The following is a 17,325-nucleotide window of genomic DNA, read 5'->3' on the forward strand; positions in this document are numbered from 1 at the left end:
TATACCTACTATACCACACTTTCAGTCTTCTAATAAAACCATCTGCTGCTTCAAAATGTTACCATATGTAGATGTCTTTTTAAAAAAGACACAGAATGGAGGTTAAAGCCTACAAATACAAAATCAAAATATTTTCCCTTAAAGCTAACAAAGGACTTTTTATTGAAAATTATAAGCATGATGAATCTTGCAGGCAGCATGTGACGCAGGTTGCCGCAACACGTTTTCCCTCACAGAAATGTCACGCACACCCGGTGTCTCTGCAAGCCCTATCGCTTCACCGCTTCCTGCAGTTTGCCCCGTAGCACTTGGCACTTCTCAGAGCTTTTGGCACAAAGACTGGCATCATGTTTATGTATAGCTAAGCCACTAGGGGCCGTAACAGAACTGTAGAAATAAAAATGACTAATAAATTGTGATCATAATAGATACGTGCGTAAAAGAACCACGAAAGAATCAGGCCTGCCTTTACATGCTGGTCAGGGTCTGTATGCAGTCCAATGACATGGGCTGCCATTCCAGTCCAGGGAACTCTGTAAATACCTGCTGAATTTTGAACATCTTTGACAGTTCTTTCGCAAACTGAGCTGATTTCCTGACTCAGAGGTAGAGTTGACAAATCGAATTAGGAAAGATTACTTAACCTTTCAGACAATCACACATTTTGGAAGAACACCATTTCCGAAACAGAACGGTACACACTATGTTGCTACTGGGGCTTAATATAAAAATGAAACATATGCCGTCCTCTAATTAGTAAAGAATTTTATGGAAAAAAAAAAAAAGTACTTGCAATTAGCGCAGTTCTTGGGCTATTTGTATTTCAGAGTCATTCAAGGAGACAGTTAATGCATTGTTTTTCCCAGCCCATTAACATGGTAAAATATATATAGCTCTTGTCAGATATGCAAAAAAATGGCGCTGCAGTAATGCAGCAGGCACTTATGCCTTATTATCCTTGTGTGTGTATGCCTGATTATTCTTACGTTTGGAGAAAGAGTCATAATTTATTATTTTGATTCTGTAGTTTATTCACTAGGCGTATTGCTCAACTCTGAAGTGCATATTTCTCTCCTGTTTATAATGACTTAAAAACACCTCTTTGTGTGGCTGTGAAGTGTAATCCGCCCAACCAGTCCTATCTATCTGCATATTTCTGGCTGTAGCAATTAAATTTGGTTTAAATGTTTATGCTCATTAGAGCTATATTTGATAGTAATGGGTCATTAGACTAGTTTTAGAGAGGAGACGTAGGCTGGGAGTCAATCACAGAAAGACAACGTGGTAAGGCAAAAGGAAGCTGAAGCTAAACTACCTCAGTAGTACCTGTTTACGCTGATAGAGGTGAGGCCAGACCGATGCCTTTCCCTACACCTCCACCATTCCTACTAACAATCCCTGTACTTGTCTTCTGGTGGGAACCTAGCCTGGGCCAATATGAACCGTGTGAACTGTTAAGTTGTCAAACCAAGTTCATCCCATAGGTAACTGCAAAATCACATTAAATATATATATATATGTATCCTCATGCTTTATTATTGCAGTTGCACCAGTACAAGGACTTTAAGACTCAGGTGAAAACTGTACTGTCCCTATGCCATGTATTGATTCAGCCGTGAATAACCAATTGTGACCTCCAAAAACCAGAGTGATAGCTGCGTTCTCAAAAATGGAAGGGGAACAGCAGCAAGGCTCACTCTCAGCAGGCATAAAATACTGCCACCCCAAGCTTCAGAGGGGTGATGCTATTCCTCGTCAGCCCAAAATCTGTGGCTGCTGTGCTTGATGTCCTTATTTACACACTCGTTAACACACAGAAAGGGCACAACTTTTTCTTTAAGGGGAGCAGCATGGTGATGAAGCTGTGCAGATTTGTCTACTGTTCCCTTCTGAAGTATTAGACCAGTTCTGTGATGGTTGGTGTAGAGAGCCATGTGCATGAATAGTTGGATTTCTGAAGCTAACAACTATAAAATTTCTGTACTATTGCTGTCTTTAAGAAAAGAGGAAAAAATGAAATCAGAAGCATTGTTAAGAAAAGATTTTTTTTATATATATATATATTTTTTTTTAATGGGAGACTCTGGTTACTTTTGATAGACAAACCAACACAATAATTTAACAGTTTTTGACAATCTGATCCCAGGGGTGGCATTCAGCTCCATGCTGTATGCATGTAAATTTAGGCATCTAAACAGAGGGGATAACACGTGTATGTCTGTTACCATCTGAGATAGGCATCCTGCCTGAGCCCCAGTGGCTTTTCCCGCAGGGCACAGATCTCCCGTCTGCCCTGTGTCACATCTGGCAGCCTCATGCAGATGCCTATCTACCCTAGGGCAATAGATGCTTATGTGTAAGCCCACTGGAAACTGTAGAGCTAATGGCTAATTTTGAAAGAGACATCTCATTTAGTCATCTGTATCCCACTGTAGAGTCCATTAGCTGTATTGACTAGATCTCCACTGACTATAATGGGAGCGTGACATCCAGACATGACATTTAAGTGCCTGTAAGCTGGAACTGATGGTCTGTCACCCCTCCCCAAAGAATTTAATGTTCACCAAATGTAAGGAGACAAAGTCAGAGGCATGTGAAAACACAGGATCATAGAATCATAGAATGGTTTGGATTGAAATGGACCTTAAAGATCATCTAGTCTAACCCCCCTGCCACGGGCAGGGACACCTTCCACTAGATCAGGTTGCCCAAAGCCCCATCCTGCCTGGCTTTGAACACCTCCAGGAATGAGGCATGGACCTTAAAAGCTTCACTGAGCCTCTCAGCAGATTAGTGCTCCAGTTTAACTTCATTTAGCAATCCTGTAAATCATTTTAGCATCAACATGAATATTCAAGAAAGCGGTTGTTTCAGTAAATGAGGTTGGTTCATGGGCAAAGTTAAAACCTGGACAAATCTTTTTATTGAATTTGGTGGCTATTTCTTTGGATCCAGCTCACAAAATGTTCAGTACTCTTTAATCAAGTTAGGATCTCTATTTCAGATTTAAGTTTTACAGGTGTAACAACTCTTAAAACAAAACTAAACTAAACTAAACTAAAAATAAAAAAAAAAACAACTCTACACAGCTCTACAGAGCATTGGTCCCTACCAAATTCGGAAGCAGCCAGTCTAAGCTAGCCAGCTCTGCCTCTTAGCAGTGTTTGGCAGCATGAACTTCCTATCACAAACCTCAGATTCATTGCTTGTGGAGGGGACGTGGATAACCATGCCCCACACAACTGTCTGCACTCATCAGTGCTGATATTACTTGGTAGTCTCCTGTTCTGCTCACAAAGAGAATAGCAATACAATACTGTTAGCTGTAAAACAGGGGTCAAATACGCCTGAACAATATTTTAGCTATACTTACAAGTGCCTCTGGTGTAAGTAAATATTTTGAAGAGTAAAGAGAGATTACCAATGGCAATCTGTAGCGTCTTTTCTAGGCTGTGACTTTCAGCATATGAAGAAGTGATCCAAAAAGGGGTAAGGAGGCAAAGCCTGCTAGTGAAATGCCTTACTTCCTGCCTGGTCCTTGTCTGAGTTATGTTGAAAGTATGCCCGTGCCTGGCCTGGCACCTCGCTGACCTGGACCTGGACCCTGATGTGCTGAGTTGACTCCCTGGCTTGACCTTGTGCCACCACAGACGTGTCCGTCCAGCAGTCACTGGCAGGAGGCTGAGCTGGGTTACCAACCTGGGACCTGCTCGCCCTGCTCAGGTGCTGGGGACTGTGCCTTGCCAGTGAGGACGCTGCTCCTGCCTGCCTTGTGGTCGCTCACCTTCCCTTACAGCACAGCCTTGCTGCTCCCGACGTCACGTTATCTAGTGTCATAAAGGATTTCCTGTGAAGGCTGTAGAATAATTGACCAGGTAACAATACAGCAATTAAAATTCAGTGTAAATAAAGGTGAAATTATGTACATAGAGAAAAAAAAAGTCCCAACTTTGTAAATACCAATGATGAGCTCCTAGTTGATTGTCACCACCCATAAAATTTCAGAGTTATGGAGAGACTGTTTCTATTATAAGGTTCCTACTTAGGCATTCACTATCTATATTTAAGCTAGCAATTATCCTGTAAGGTACAAACTAAAAGTAAAAGCAACAGAAAACCCCAGTGCTATTGCTGTATACCATTCTGTTGTGTATGTGAATGTTGTCTAGCTGGATGATTACGTGCAGGGCTTTAACAGCAATGATACTCAGCTTTCAACCCCAGATTGTAAACAGTCTCTGAAGAATTTATACTGCTATGTATTCAGTGAAGTGCAAGGAGAAGGTGGCCACGCTATGGCTTTCCTCATCCAGCACAGGAAAAAACTGCATGCATGCATTCACAGTGATCACTATCCTTCAGTTTGGATTCTCCATAACACCCTGTTCCTCGGTAGCTGTCTGACATCAGGAAATAGTAATACCTAAACTGCACTGAAAGGGCAAATAAAGTAACTTAACTTCCCTTAGAAGAGGACCCAGAACACAACTGGCAATTCAGATATTGCTAGGACTTGAAATTCAGTCCTCACTGGAGTTGTGCTGTAGCTGTCCACAAGGCCTAGGTTTCACTCTGTTTGTGGTACTTCAGACACGGTAAACGAAAAATGAAGAAAGAATCTGTAAGAATCTGTAAGAAGCACAGGTAACTATGCAGAGAGTTTACAGAAGCACACCATGGCAAGGAAGTGTCGCATCATCAAGCATTGCCTCTGTGCTCAGGATAGTATCCCAGGATCAGAGAAAAATAAATGTGAATTCAAATTCGGGGTGACAAAAAACTTCTGTTCTTCCTCACATTTATTATTGTTACTGCATATCATTGTAAATCTGTCTTTACTGTGTTTATAGTGGCATAAAAATTGGCATAATACATAGCAACATAATATGGCAAATTATACAAAGATACAAAGACCAAAAGAAAAAATACGTCTTCACTGAAAAAAAGTGCTTGAAGAGGAACTAAAGAACAAAGGAGAAAATCCAGGGTACACAGCAAGACCTTTTAGTTTAATTTTAGGAAAAAGGAAAAGGCATTTGAGTTGCTACTTATATTCAAATAGTCATAGAAGAGAATAAAAATATTTATTTTCTCTACTGTGGAATTGTTTTATATAGTATAGCACCAGTGAACATGATGAACTGGGGAATCCAGACCAATAGCTTTAAGTTACAACCATTTCTCTGTGTGTGTTTTGTTTTGCTTTCCCTTCTGTCACCTTTCAAAGCAGCAACAACCAAAGCCACCTATGCATCACCACCTGTTTGATCCTTACTCGTGATAGCAGCTATTTTGCATCTTCGTTCAAATCACTCCACCCCATTCCTTGCAGTAATGTTAACAACAAAACTTCCTGTTTGGGGATGCATTTCCGCAACGAGTCCAATTACTGCGGCTCCAGGGAGGGGCTCAATGGGCAACAAATGCAACCGGGAGGACAGATTGGTGTCACATGGATTTTTTAAAAGCTGTTCATGAGGTCCTCAACATTGTGAGGCAGGCAAGACAACTGCTATAGCTTGGAATGGATAACTGCATTTTTAGCCTCCCCGAAATCCTTGTGACAGTGAATTGATTCTGTGCCAGTTCTTGGCCAGTATGGACTGGAAAGTTGTGCTTCGCGAAATAAAGGCTTTGGAGATACGCTGTAATTCATGAAGGACAAAGTTAATTCAAAGTTAAAAAAATGTAATGAAAAATAAACTGTTGAAAAAACATGCTCTTTCAAGAAAGACAGAAAAGCTTATATAAATGCTGTGATAGACATAGTTGATTGTATCTTTAAAAGGAATTACAAGCTAGCCATATTATGAATTATCAAATTGTATCTCTATTATGCAAGGCATTTATCTGAGAAGTTCAGGCAAACGGTTCCATGCACTCCCTGGTCTCAAACCCTACTTGCCAACACAATGATAGGATGCTAAATTTGAGGTATTTCATTGATTCTTCAACAGCTTGATACCACACTGCAGGGGAGCGTGGAGGAGCAGGGATTCACAGCAACGCTTCTGTGCTTCTAGCAGCTGCCAGGAAGAGGCTGCACTCGCAGTATGAAAACTCTTCCAAAGTTTCTGATGATCTGCGGATTTTTAAGGGCCCCTGCTGTAAATTTATCACTGTTTCCATTGTGCTTAGCAGCTTACATGTGCAAGAAGCTTTCACAGTGTGTTACTTTCGAAGTATCTGAATGGTCTCAGTTGACATTCTGGTATTCAATTAACTTTTTACTGGATGGAGTAAAGATAAAATGCTGCTACCAAAAATTATCAAGATAGCAGCACTAAATTAGTTTCTCATGTGGAATTCGAGATGTAGTTTTTCAGTGCAGAGTGCAGACACAGAAGTTGTGCTTGTCAATTTATACCATACATAGGTGCATGCCTTCAGAGACCTTTCTTCTGACTCAAGACCTGATTTGGAGATATCTGAGCAGATGAGAACTTGTGACAAAGGTTCCCCTCTTCTCCTGAGTTCCAAAATGAACAAAACCAAGTTTTGTTTTCCTAGGAAACAGATCCTTCGAAAGCAGTGGCATATGTTGATTTGTTTTTAAGTATTTTTTAAACTCCATATGTACTTATTTATTTACTTATTTTTCATTTAGGTCTTCCAAGAGCTTCCAATCAGATCCATAAAGTTACAGTAAAATTTGTGAGTTACAATTGTATTTTATTGCCTTGTTGATCAGGCTATTTATAATGTGTGTTGCATAGCTACATGCTAGGATATGTAAATTGTTATATCTACATATCTACAGCTCTACAGCTGTTGAAGTGACATCATTCCCAAGTGTTTAAATGGATACCTTCATTGATACCACATTTAGTGAGATGAACTGATTTCATTAATCTTCTGCAAAGGCTTCTACATGTAACAGTGTCAGAGAAATAAATTCTTCCCACAGAGAGTCAAAACCAGGCAATACTGGATGAAAAAAAAAAACGGAAGGAAAAAAAAACACATCAGTTTGACTCTAGGATCACTCACCAAAGAGATTCAGATCATCTAGAAATGTAACACTACAGCAAAGACATATGTAGCTGCACCTGAAATACTGGATTTATCTTTTTATCAGGAAGATGGTTTAGGAGGAGTAGGTGGAAAATAACAGTAATATTTTGGGTACTGAAAAATAGACAGAAGATAAGAAAAATCTTCAATGGCTCCACTGCCTTGTACTTTGAACAATTGCTTACATTATCACCTAATGAACATAATATGCTAGCATTTTCATTAACAATGCCTCCAATTTATAGTCACTTTGCACTGAAGCAAGATCTTATTTCATGAAGTTACCAACAAATTGTTTGTATTAGGTGTATGGTTAAGTGGATCCCCATTTAACAATGTTACTTAGCCAGTTTGCAAATACCTCAGTACATATAAACTGTGTTTACCCTTAAGCCAAGCAGCTAGGCAGTATGCAGGACTATTTGGGTGAGATCATTTTCACTGGAAGAAAAAATACCCATTATCTCACTGCATATCCTGGTTTGCTCATCATCTGTCCAAAGTCCTGTTTCCTAAGAAGAGTGACAATGCACCAGCAGGAAGGTAATGTCCATGTCCAGAAGCCAAGCTCTATTTCCAGATAGGTCTGAGAATTTCTGGTCCATATAGAATTACAGGTGGCAAATTTTACTGTTTGTTTTATTCCTGAAGTGGAACAGAGGAATGAACACAAAAATGATGTTTGCTATTTTCTGGTAAATGAGAACTATATAATTCTATTACAGTGATAAGAGAATTATATGTCATTAAATAATGTGAACTAAAATCTAATAGAAGTTTTGAAGCAGGCTGTAAGCCAGTGACTAAGAAATACTTCTTCCTTTGGGTCCCCCTTCAAGCCACGCTACTAGTGCTCTCCAATGCTCTTTCTAACCTCCCAGTTGCTTTCAGACATGCTCACACAGTCTGATACTCATGCAGCCAAATCAGCATCCTTCTTCTTCCCCATTCTCAGAGTCACTCTGGTTTGACCATCCACTAAGGTTGAGTTGGTGCCTCCTACAACTAGGTCAGCGATACTTTACCTTGATGACACAAGCCAGTGACCTAGTCAGAAGCATTCTGCCAGCTGCAAGTTATTCCAAATATGTTGCTGGGTCAACTATGCACTAGCTGACTTTGCCACAACAGGCATTGCCTCTCTGCGCAAGTGATCCACTAGACTCTCCACAGCTGTCTCACCATCTTTTTCACCAGTTCCTCCTTGCTTCCTCCTAGTCACTGATGCTGGAAATTGTCAGGTCTGGATGCTGCAGGTTTCAGTCTGGCATTTTTTCTTTCTCTCCAGGCTCTCACCTCAGCCAAACGTTTCCTAATTTTTCACTCAATCTGTCCATTGAACATTTGCCTTCCTCAGAGCCCGTCTTGTTTACCCCTCTCCCCTTGCATCTAGTGCACCAGCACGGTATATAGCCCACGCTGGAGCAAAAATTGGGTTTCCCAGGTAAGAAGGTCATTTGGCAGGTCCTTTCCTGTTTTCCTTTTTATCACTTGCTGGGCACAGAGCCAGGAGCAGGGCACTTTGCCAGCACACAGGCTGCTCTCACCCCACCCTGGACCTCGTGTCTTCGTGCCTACCTCACCTCTGGAGCGGTGCCTGGGGCCGCACCCCTCGCTACACCCCTGCAACGGAGCCACTCCTGGCCCTGGCGCTGGCCCCAGCTCCTCTGCCTCTGCCCCACCTGGGAAGCCGTGCCCCGGGCTGGGCTCCTCCCTGCATCCTTGGCCTTGTGCTTCCTGGCCAGCTTCCTCCACGCATGCAGCCAGGGCTGGTTCCACTGCCTGGGGTCTCTGTGGTGCTCGGCGGCTTGCACTGGGAATGCAGACAAGGCATGTGCATAGAGAGAACGGTAATTTATTCCGCCTGAGAAACGGAGAGAACGCTGGCTGTAACAATGCTTGTCTCCCAGATAGGCATCAATCAGACATTTAGCGTTACGCATTTTTAATTGATCTGTAGGTTGATGTGGTGATATAGCACCCTCAGACACCTCCCCAGAGACAATAGGCTCCTCTCCAGGTAGCTCTTCCAGCACCGCTGTTCCCCTTCTCCTGGGATGACTTTTGCTTCAGCAGCAGCAGAACGCAATCAGCACTTGTCTGGCTGGGATGGAGTTCACAGAATCACAGCATCGCAGGATGGATGAGGTTTGAAGGGATGTCTGGAGGTTATCTGGTCGAACCCCTGCTCAAGCAGGGCCACCTAGAGCTGCTCTGCCCCCCAGCAAGGAGGGCGAGGGTGCACAGAGCCAGAGCAGCTGTGTACAGCCTAACCAAAGGGATATCCCATATCATATGACAAGTCCAGCAATAAAAGCTAAGATAAAGGAGGGAGGGGGGAGTTTTGTGGTTTTGTCATTTGTATTTCCAAGTAACCATTACACGTGCTGAGGCCCTGCTTCTCTGAAAGCAGCTGGACATCTGCCTGCTGACAGGAAGTAGTGAATTTATTTTGCTTTGCTTGCACATGCAGCTTTGCTTTACCTATTAAACTGTCCTTATCTCAACCCGTGAGTTTCCAACTCTTGCCCTTCTGAGTCTCCCCCATCCTTCTTGAGGGGGGAGTGAGCATTTAGCTGCTGCCTGGGGTCAGCCCACCACAGCACTCGAACTGCCTTGGGCTTGGCTGACAGAGCACTTTCATTGTCTTGAATTAATACAGATCTGTTCTTTGCTACCAGGGCTGACTGAAAATGGGTACAAGCATCACGATCAGGGCATGAAGGAAGAGCTGGTTTTGCTCCTGATCTTGAATGAGGAGGTGTTTGAAGGAAAAAGTATTTTTGCTACTCTGACCTTAATAATGATCATCTATGACAAGGATTAATTGCAAAGGCACATAATTATTGTTGGCTCCTCTTGGAGCATCTCCTGGCTGGGCCTCACAGTGCCAAGGACATTAAGGAGAGAGGGAAAAGCCTTGCTGCTCTGAGTAGCTCCTTCTTAGAAATATATGACTGCTTTTTCCTTATAATTCTTCCCTTACTCATCCCCAGGGCAGCGTGTCCAGCTGCTAACAATGTGCTTTTTTTTTTTTAAGATCATACAAAAAGTAACTGCCATCATTAGAGCTCACTCCTACATGGGACAGAAGCTAAGGGTGCTAGGCAGCTCCTGACTCCCTCCAGATTAATTAGCTGTCCTGCTGGTACAGGCATCTTCTGCCAGTGCTGAGTAACAGTGTGTCACCCACGTAATCCTTTTCAAAGGGCTGAAACACTTAGGTAGTCAATTCTACCAGATTAAGGTAGTCAATCCCACCAGTGCCATTTCCTATTTCCTGAGCAGCAACTCATCTCAAAAACAGGCTGTGAGGTATTCCAGTGTTAGCATATCAGAACCCCTTTAACGCAACAGGACTGACATCAAAGGACCTGCAGGGCGGACAAGTCCTTGCAGATCAGCCTGTGATAACAGACTGAATACCCATGCTGCATGTGGCACAAAAACATCATGGTGCAATTTTATTAATTTGGTAATGCCTGTTACCATTCTGATCACGTGGCAACATTTTCACCGCCAAATCCAGCACAGAAGATGAACACGATTGTTCTGTGAACATACTAATCTCACATAAATCCCCTTGCCTTTAAAGCACAGGCATTACTAAGGCTTTTCCTGCTTGGTCTAAAATTTTGGGTAGACCTGTGTGGTGCCAGGAGTTGGACTTGATGATCCTTACGGGTCCCCTCCAACTTGGGATATTCTATTCTACGATTCTGTGATTCTTGATTTTTCATCCGCTTTTAAGAAAGAGCCTTTTATACAGTTCATGTGAGCTGGTAAATAAAATGAAGCTAAAACTGAAGAAGTTATTTTGAAAACTCTTGTGCCATCCAAGTGCTTTTATTAGCATTTTTGTGCTAGTAATGAAGAAATTGAAACTCCTCCTGTTCTTACAGCATTACAAAACCAGTGTGTAATTCTTTCTTTCTTCTGATGAAATACACCTGTATAATACAGAATTTATGGCTGGTGTTAAAAGAAAATGAGATCATATATAAATTCTTCAGCATATCACCATGTAAAAAGTTACCCAAAAATGTTGCAGTTATATGAATTAATACACATGCAGCCTCTCACACCTTCCCTGTAAATTATTGATAACCTTTCTCTGTTTTTTCTTTATTCCTCACAAAAAAAAAAAGTAATGGATTACATATCACTGTCTTTTTAATGTGTACAAACTTCATCTTTCAGTATGAAATACAAAGTCTGCAAGGTTAATTAACAAAATGATAATTTGCAGGAAAACTACTGATGTAACTAAATTAATTGGAACAGGAAAGACTTCTTAATTCTGCATCCCTTCAGGACCCAGAGTTTTAGGTAGTCTGTACCAAATTTTCCTAAATACAGGTTGACACAATTAGAACAATTCCAGCACAGATTTGCCAGGAAGCAAAGCACCAAAGGTGCCGGAGTTACCCTGGCGGCCATTATCTTCAGCACTTGTCACTAAAGAACTCTGCAGAGCACACAGTCCTCCCTCACATGCTTACAGCAGCCAGGATGTTGGGTGGATGAAAGCTAGCAACGGCACGGCAAACAGAGCTAATCTACAGAACTGCTTGTTCAGCAAAAAATCCCTTTCCACAGGAATGGGGTCGTCGGTTTCTTTCCAAGCTGCTGTAGCTGCTTGTATTTCTCCACCTGGATAAATCCTCATCTTTTACGTCCAGGTGCACTGGCGAGTCCCTCACCTTCAGCCACTCCCATACTGATCCAGTTCTTTTAATTGAATTTAATCCTGTTATTAATATGTAGAGTTGCTACTTTGATTCTTAATGTGTTTAGAAGAATCCTTCCGAGTTGACCTCTTTTGCTTTTGCACTGGTGTTGTCAAAAAGGGTGGCTGTGCAACCTGTTATCCACAATTCTCAGCATTCTTGCCTTCGACAGAATTCCCTCTCTCCCCTTTTTCAAGACCTCTATGCTAGGTACACATGCAAATTTGTTAACTGTGAAGCCAGATTGATATTTAGGATGAATCCAGCAAGGAGGAAACAACACGAATCACTTGGCTTCCCCTCCCATTAGAGCTAGAAAAGGCTCTGGAGTTACATGCCACGGTCACAGTCATGCAAGTCCATGCCCCCTGGTTCTTCAGTTCCTCACACTGAGATCAGGACTGGATTACACCTGAGCTACACAGTAAATCTTCATTTAGATAGAGATTCATTTTCATCACCTAGACTAGGTCCCTAATGCTTTTATCAGACTTTCCAACCAAACCTCCGTTGTAGTGCCTACCTTTTATCGTCTGGGGTCCATCACTGAGGATCTCTGCAAAACTGACAGTGCAAAGCAAGTTCCAAAGCCATCACTTAAATAAGGCAGCAACATCCTGCTGGGCTTTTTTAATGTATTACACATATTAATTAAAGGGCAAATCATCCTGTGTAAGGAAAATAAACATCTGTACTTCCTGGCGTTATTTGAATTAGAGTTATTAAGTGCATATATCACTAAGGATTTATCAATACTGCTTATATATTCAATTTAAAACTTGGAAGGAAGAAAAAACGCTGTTTCAAAACAATCCTATTCAAAGTATAAACACATTTATAAAATATCCTTTCTCATTAAGCATTGGATATCCATTTCTAATTGAATTTAGTTAAATACCCTTGATGAGAGAGTAAACAAAGCTAAGTGACAAGCCTCATTAAATTCCTCTCAAAACATACAGCTATTGACTTCAATGGGAGTTGAATCTAACCCCAAATTAAGAGCTGAATTGCTCAAGATTAAAACAACTTGTTTTAAAGCCTGGGGACAGTTTGTTCATTTTTCATTTTTATACTATATTGGTATTCTTCTTTTATTATGTGTACAAACAGGTGGGATGGGATTCCTCTCACCTAACTTCAGACATTTGCAGCGTACACTTCTGAGCCAGTCATGCCAGACTCGCTTTATATTCAGTGCAGAGAAACAGCCTCTTTTAAGGCATGATTCATCTGACCCATTTTAGATGTCTACTTCAGAATGAGATAAATTGTGTGCTAGAAGTATCTGGTTTTCTTCATTGAAAATAAAGGTAATTAGGCAAACTCACTTAAAGAGAGCTGTCTATATTACAAGTGTTCACATTTGGTAAAATGAATATTTCTTCTGGCAGCTGAAGCCATTTAGACTTCTTGTCAATGTATGTAGAAGAGGACTAGCTAGTGAGTTCAACTGAAGCCTGAATGTGTCTTTTACCTGACCTTGCAGGTGGAACTTGCTTGCTATAAACAAAGCAAGGGTAAAAAAAATATTTTTTTTAAAGAATGTTTATTCTTCTGACACTGTATTTGTAGATGACCAACACCAATAGCCACTGGTATTTAAGGATGTGAATGGGCTACACCTCCAGCTTCCACTGTTAAGGGTATTTATGCAAAGCTAGTAGAATAAGAACCAGATTCTGATAGAATTTCCCAATTCAAAGAATCACAGAATCGTAGAATGGCTTGGGTTGGAAGGGACCTTAGAGATCATCTAACTAAAACTCCCTGCCAGGGGCAGGGATGCCACCCATTAGACCAGGTTGCTCAAAGCCCCATTCAGTCTGGCCTTGAATACCTCCAGCATGAGGCATCCACAGCTTCTTTTCAAATATGATGGAGAGAGGCTTGGCAATCCCATCAGCCAATTCCCTCAGGGCTCTGAGATTCATGGCATTGGGCCCCATAGACGTGTACCTGTTCATTTTCATCGGGTGGTCTCAAACCCGCTATTCGCTTACAGTGGGAGGGACTTTGCTCCCCTAGTCCCTGCCTAGAATTTCAGGGACTTGAGAGATGTAGGAAGATGTAGGACTGAGGCAAAGAACTTGTTGAGTACCTCAGCCTTCTCCGTGTCTGTTGTTACCAGTTCTTCCTTCTCATTTATCAGAGGAGGTACGCTCTATGAGGACTTTATTTTCTGGCCAAGGTACCTACAGAACCCCTTCTTGTTATTCTTTGCATCCCTTGCCAAGTTCTGTTCCATCTGTGCCTTGGCTTTCCTGATCTCAAAGCACAGAATTCTGCTTTATGTTAGTAATCCTCCTGCAATAAAAGCACTCTTGGAGTTATGCACTAATGAAGATCAGAGAATTATCTGTGATATAATTAAGCTATAGACAATCTGCTTCTTAGCTGGAATGGAAGGCATTTCCACTCAAAAATTTATATTAATTTTCCCTGGCATGTTCTCAGAGGCATTTTGATTTCACTATACCACATTTGTTGTATCTTGTCCTCCAAAGAGAGGATTTTGAACAAAAATCTTTTGGTTATGCAACTTTATTTTAGATGGTGAGATTTTTATTACATTTTACCTATTTTAACTTTATTAAAGTAAAATTGAATTATGATTTTTTATAAAATCCATTACCTTTCTTCTTCACCAAGTACTGGATATCGTGAGATTCTAAGGAAACCAGTCAAAGTTGCTGATAGTTAACGTCTCTGATGAGAGGTTATCAGGCTGAATCCTGTGCTCAAAACTGGGCTAACTTCAATGTTAGACACACAGAGCCTTCAAGTTTTGCCCATTTACAATCTCCTTGGATAATCTGTTACAGAGTTTTATCAACTGGTTTTTTGTTTGTTTGTTTTTCTTTTTCATAATAGTAAGGTGTTTTTTTAAATGCCATTTACGTACATTTCCCCTTTTCCTTTTGTGGTGCATCTCCAAGAAGATCCTGGGTCTGTTCTCTCTGTAATCACCAGCTAGAAGGATATACCCAGCAATTAGATACACTTACCCTTTTCTTCAGGCTGAACAAACCCATTTCTCTCAGCCTCCACTCAGGTGTCACATGCTCTGTGCTCCTCCACTGGACTTGCTCCAGTTTGCTAATGTTTCTTGTAATTGGGAGTCCAAAACCAGACACAGCATTCCAGGTGCAGTCTCTTGAGTGTCATGGAAAGGGAGTAACCAATTCCCCCAGCATGCCGGTTACACTTAGTAATGCAGCCCAGTATACAGTTAGCCTTTTTCTGTGCAAGGGCACATTCAGCTTGTTCACCATGACCCCCAGGTCCCTGAAAGACTGCTTTCCAACCTGCCAGTTCCCAATTTATGCTGTTGCATAGCATTTTTCATGAGCAAATAAAAGGCTTTACTTGCCTTTTTTAACTTGCCTTTTTTATTTTTTCTTGCTGTTTTGAACTTTGAGAAGTTTCTGTCAGGCTCTTTCTCTAGTTTGTTAAGGCTATCGACTGTCCCTCTGAATTGTTGCCTTGCCATCCAACACACCTTCCACTCCCCTCAATTTAGTGTCACCTGCTATTGTAATGAAGATGCATTCCATCTCATCATTCAAGTTGTTAGTGAAGATCTCATGGCAGCTGGTCGAGACCACATTTGCAGAACAGCTGAACAGAAGGCAGACAGGAAAAGAAAACCTCAGGAATTTGTTTATAGGATGGGGAGTCCTCTGCAGCCACATAAAACACATGCTCTTGACCACAGTTATGGATCTAGCTGTGTGGCAAGCGAGATCCCAGGAACAAATCACTAACACCAAGGCATTACTGCTATGGAATGCCTAGGTAAGGCTCCACAGCTGGTCCACAGCCCATCCAGAGATGATGGTACCTGACACGAGCCCACCTTCCCAGATTTCACATATATGCTTTTCTGGCTATGTCCATTAGAACATGCAAATGCTCATATTGGTTCAAACCATCACTCCATCTAACTGAGTATACTGTCAACCCCAGTGGCCATAAGCAAACACCTAAGGAACAAGAACATGAAAGGGGTATATGAAGCTCTCTCAAAATCTGCCTATTCTCAGCTCAGGCATTTTCCTGAGTGCCTTTTTTATTAAATAATCTTGAATGAATCTGTCCCTTAAGTACTTCTGCCATCTCCTCTTGAAGCCATATAAACTTTTGTATCCATAAAATCCTTTGGCAAGGAGTTGCACAAGTTCTTCTTTTGCTTGGATTGAAATCAGCTCCTGTCAGCTACGTTTGATGGCCTCTCATTCTTGTGTTTGAATAAATCCCAGAGTCAATCCCTTTCCACTCTTTCTATTCCATATAGAAATGCAGAATTTATGGAATTCTGTATTCTAATTCTATATTTAATATATAGGATTACATATTCATATACAACCTGCATATGAGTATATAATATATTCTCTATATAAAGAATACATATGAATATGTATTTATTATATATTCATAGTATATATTCACTAAATATTTATAATATGTGAGTATATTTCTATTTTATATGAATATATTTCTTTTTATATGAATATATAATATATGTTACATTCCATGTAGAATTCCATATTCAAATACAAGCTGTAGGTGAACCATGGATTTATTTCTGTCCTAATAATTCTAATATTTGTTTTGCTTTTTTGATATTTTCACAAGTTATGCATGGCATAAAGACTTCACTTCCAAATGTAAGTCAGCTCAGAGTCCATTGCTTACATGTGAAAACTTGCTTATATGTGAAGCTGGGATTTTTTTTCCACACATACCAATATTTCAAGAAGTTAAATTTTAACTGCCTTATAATTTCTTAGTCACTCAGTCTTACAAAGGCTTCTTGTGGTCCCTCACAGTCTGTTTGTCCTTTCTATCCTGAGTATCTTCATATCACCAGCAAACTTTCTTACCTCACTGCTCACTTCTTTCGCAGGTCACTTCAAAATGTAATGAACAACACAAATCCCAGCACAGAGCTCTGGGAAACTCCAGTGATGACCTTCCTCCAGTGTAATAACTAACCATCTTTTTACCATCTGTTTCCTAACTCATAACCAGTTATTCACACATAAAATGTATCTTGTATTTAATGAGTACTAAATTTCCTTGAAAACTCACGTTCACAGTCCCATCAAAAGTCTTTAAAAGTTCAAGCAGATGGTATAAACTTTGCTGTCTTTATCCAAATACTTGCTGACACCCTTCTAAAACCTCCAAGAAGACTGCAAAGTAGGACTTCCCTTTTTTAGAAACCACGTTAACTTTTCTGAGGTAACTTGTATTAACCCAGGTAACTACTCATTCTGTCCTTTACTAGAGTTTCCATAAATTTACCCAGATGTCTGATGCATAATCCTGTAGTTCCCTCAATTCTCTCTGAAAACCATTTTACAGTTGGTATTTATTTGTCCCACTGCAGTCCTCAGGTATCAGGGACTACAGTTATAGACTACAGTAACTTTAGTTGGAACCATTGAATGAAATAACTTCTGGTACTGGTGATCTCTTAATGTTTGCATTGCTAATCCATCGCATAATCAATTTTACAGTCACTTTGGCTTCAGTCAGATCCTCTTCTGGGAAAGGATTCTGGCGTGTGGGTTTT

This window comes from Anser brachyrhynchus (genome assembly GCF_964034855.1).
Source record: "Anser brachyrhynchus genome assembly, chromosome: 1".
NCBI lineage: Eukaryota > Metazoa > Chordata > Aves > Anseriformes > Anatidae > Anser > Anser brachyrhynchus.